The following is a 4,344-nucleotide window of genomic DNA, read 5'->3' on the forward strand; positions in this document are numbered from 1 at the left end:
TATTATTTTATTGTGAAATAGATTGCTTTTCCAGTCTAATCTATTTGGAGTTCTATATGCTCCTTATACATTTATTGGTAATTCTTTCTTTAGGTTAGTGAACTTTTAATCTATAATTTAGTTGAAGCTGTTTTCTGACCCTTGAATGGGTAATATTTATCTTCTTCTATTCCTATTATTCTTAGAAATGGTGTTTCCATTTTGCTCCAAACCTCCTGATATTTCCTACGTCTTAACAATTCATGGCATAAATTATTGCCTTAAACTTAAAATTTTTAACTGTGATATATATTCCATGAATAAAATTTATTCTCATTAGAACACTTAACAAGGCCATGCAAGTATAGGGTAGGAATCTCTCCGTAGGCAGGATGGACAAGATGGATTGTGCTTGGGGTCAAACTGTTTGCTTCAGTATTGATGAAGGCTCAGAAAGACTCTGATAGTTATGGAATGGATGAGGAACTGTATCAGGCAGGTTGTCTCCCTAACGGATGTTAAGGAGCAGAGTAAAAATGACAGTATATGAAAACCTATTTCAGTCTAACTGTACATTCATGCTGGAGATTCCAACGAGACACAGAGGAAAAAAAAAAGAAATCAAGGAAGGTAGGGATAGTGGCAAGGAAAAGAGGCAGAAGATGTAAGAAGAAAGTGGTATAAAAACGGAAAGACAGGGAGAGTAAGAGGGAAACAGAGGTAGAGAGAGATTTTGAAAGAGGGAGAAGGGGACGAGAGGGAGAGGGAGAGGGAGAGGGAGAGGGAGAGGGAGAGGGAGAGGGAGAGGGAGAGGGAGAGGGAGAGGGAGAGGGAGAGGGAGAGGGAGAGGGAGAGGGAGAGGGAGAGGGAGAGGGAGAGGGAGAGGGAGGAGAGGGAGAGAAATTGGTTGTCTCCCAAGTCTAGCCTTGGCAGGGTCACCACACTATTAATTTGTGACTCAGCGTTTCCCTGGGAGAGTCGTGTTTACAGGCCAGTCCTACCTATAAATGATTCTGTGCACCTCCTCTTGTGCACACTCTGGTTGGTTCTTCTGCTTTGGTAAGTAATCTCCAGATTCCCCAGGCAGGATGCTGCTGCCTGGGTTAGAGTTATTTATATATTATCTAATCCAGAATTGTTTCAATCCATCCACCTGGAAGCCTCTCCTGCTGACCTTGACTGGTTTGTTGTTTTCTTTAGTGATTTTCAGAGTTACAAAATGCTTTAATTTTTTCTATAGAAGGTCAATATCTCATCTTTTACAAGTGAGTAACAACCTGTCTCCCCAGGATCCAAGGATTCCTTTTTATGTGATGTTCTCCTTATCTACCAATTTGTTCCTTTCCAGAGAACAGGTCAAGGGAAGGGGAAAATGTCACTCTTCTCCTTTCAGTTTTATGTTTCCCTTCTTCCAACAGTATAAGATGGACCAAGGTTTGACCTCAAGGTAGCGTTACATAATGAATCTCTACAAGATCTTCAGAAATTATTCTCTGGGAACGACTGTTGTACTGGGTGAGAAGGAATTCAGAGAATTGGTGAGAAGTGAATTTCCAAATTTTTACAGGGTAGGTCTTCTTCCTGTATATGGTGTTTATGTATGCAACAAAGAGAAAGTTAAAACTCCATTCAGGGTGACTTTGGTGGTCATATTTATTTATTGATACTTAGGAATCTGCTGCTAGACTGTAATGTGAGATCCCATGTTCTAGACCTTAGGTATAGAGTTATTCACCTGTGACAGAGAGGAACAAATTGAAAAACAGAGTTATATTCAGTGCCCTATTTGCCGGGAGGATATATTGGGTCTGATTTTCTTGTGTGTGTGGGTTTTTTTTGTATTTGTTTTTTGTTTGCCTGATCATTCATTGTTGATCAATCAAAGCTGAGTGGCAATGGTAAAAGAGATGGACTTTTCACTTTAAGGTTGGAACAGTTGAGCTAAGTCCATGTTCTTATAAAATGACACATTCTAAGATGGTGATTGACTAGGCAGTAGAGGAATACTAAGCTTCAAAGGGGATTTGTGATAGTCCTAGGTTCCTTTTATTCTAGAGATCTAGGGTAGAAAATTCAAGAAAAAGGAACATAAGGAAACCACATTCCAAGACACTTAGTATTCCCTAGTCAAACCCAAGGAAAGACAAACATGTCTCGAGAAAAGTTACATACAGGCCCCAGTCTCCACTTTATTTCTAAGGTCTGTGATTAGAACAGTAGACATCTTTGCATGTCCTTAATACAGGTATTTTTCTCTTTTAGAACAGTAATAGTGATGTGGAGATTACTTCTATTTAATGTGTATTTTTTATTTTATGTGTATGGTTCTTTTGCTTGAGATTTATGTATGTTCTGAAAGTACATATGTGTATGTGTGTGTGTGTGTGTGTGTGTGTGTGTGTGTGTGTGTGTGTGTGTGAGTGAGTGTGTGTTTGTGTTTGATTGCTCTCTGTGGAGGATGATAAAGAAATTAGGTTCGTTCACTAGAATTAAGATGTCTGTTAGCCACTTTAAGTATTGAACCCATGTATTCTGCAAAAGCAAAAATAAACTTTAAACTATACTTCTAGCCTCAATCTTAATTTGTCATAAATGAGGAAGTCAGAAACTCGGAGTGTTCTATCAACACAGACAAAGGATGTGTACAGGAATCTTCTGTGCAGAGTTGTTCTTGCTTTACCCCTCCATGAATTCTACTCCCTAACCAGACACAGGAATTATTAGCAAATCATGTGTCAGGTAAAAAGTGCATTAGGCAAGGTGTCCCAGCAAGACAGAATAAGACTACTGCTGGTGGTGGTCTCAGACTCACTAAGATTAATCACTAGTACACTTAAGCCCCCTAACATCTATCCCTTGTACTTGGCTTACCAAATGCTTTAATTTAGAATTTTCAACCACCACTTAAGAAACCCATACTGGCATGTTTTTCTCAGGGTTTCCCAACCTGTAGCTTTAGTGGGAGTCACTAATCATTTGCCTCCAGGGGAAAAAATGAGGAGGAAGTAACTGAGAATGATGGAGGGAACATTGACTTCTAAACCTGAGACTTGTGTTTATATCTATTCTATTTTCCTGTGTTTGCAGCCTCTGCATCTGTAAAAACCATTCACCTTTTGCCAGGCTAGTTTTCAAGGAAGATGGCTTTTATGTAGACTAAATTTCTATGGAGACAGCTTTATGATACTTCTAGACAAAACAGCTGTCTTACCTTTACTCTAAAACAGAGTCCTAGCTCTGAATTTGGAAGACTGGCAGAACCAAATTGCAAAGTATTAAACCTTGCTTAGTATTTTTCTTCATGAGCACAAATCTCTTCACTTTTATACTCAAATGGGTTTCCTGGGTCAGTTTTACTATACATTTGCATTCTGCTCACTCAGTGTGCACCCTAATCCTTTTCCCTGGACACTATCAATGCTAACAGTCATCTCTCTTCCAGGAAGTACAGGAAATTCCTTTAGGTAGTCTATTGAATGAACCAAAGGATCACAGCTTTGAAGAGGCTTTGAACATGATAGGACAAATGGGAATGGTGTACTACAAGAAGATGAACAACAATGCTTTTGAATAATAGCATCATCACGTCAATGTTCCTTGCCTTGAAGAGGGTGGACATAGATATGACCAACACTCCTAAGAAGAAATTTTGGCCACCTTCCTTCTGTCCAACCAGTGCTTCAAATATTTATTGGCACAGGCATTGAAATTGTTTTTGGAGGTCTAAGAGTCATGGAAATAAAGTCTATCTCCTCACCAGTGTTCTCAATGTTTCTTAAGTCTCATTTAGGACCTGTGTCTCCCTGGCAAATAAGCATCATTTGCTCTTCCCGCTTCTATATGGTTTAAGCTCTCTATTCAGTCACAAATAGTGAGCAATGGTGAAATTGAGTATTTATTTTAGGAACATCTGTTCATCTCCATAACCATGGCACATCTCTTACCGCAGTACAAACTCCCTTGTACCAACCTATCAATACTGTCCTTGGGACTATGGCTATCTATCCAAAGCATCAATTCTCTTACTATTAACTTACCAGCCATTTCACACCAGACAATGTTCTTCTCCACCCTTTACATTCATGATCTCATATCTCTCAGACTTGACGCTGTGTTCTACTGAGATATTTTCTCTACAGAATCAAATTTTTAAGGGAAAATTTCGTCCTCTATTAATGTAGACAAAGACAGATGAGCTTAGCAGCAAGAAGGCTGTTCCTGAGTTTATGTTTCTTTTCTTTGGTTCAGTTGGAACATTCTTTGGTTACTAGACTATAGGTGCCATCCTTATTTCTCAGGTGATAGTTGAAAATATTTCTTTTATTCTTTTTTTCAATTTTTTATTAGAAAATTTTCTTCATTCAT

At 38.7% G+C, this 4,344-nt stretch overlaps 1 pseudogene; it reads left to right on the plus strand.

The window, feature by feature from the left end:
- The first annotated feature begins 1,403 nt into the window (after nt 1-1,403).
- Gm46837 lies at nt 1,404-3,553 on the plus strand (annotated as a pseudogene).
- The last annotated feature ends 791 nt before the right edge of the window (nt 3,554-4,344 follow it).

This window comes from Mus musculus, chromosome 3 (genome assembly GCF_000001635.26).
Source record: "Mus musculus strain C57BL/6J chromosome 3, GRCm38.p6 C57BL/6J".
Taxonomy (NCBI): domain Eukaryota; kingdom Metazoa; phylum Chordata; class Mammalia; order Rodentia; family Muridae; genus Mus; species Mus musculus.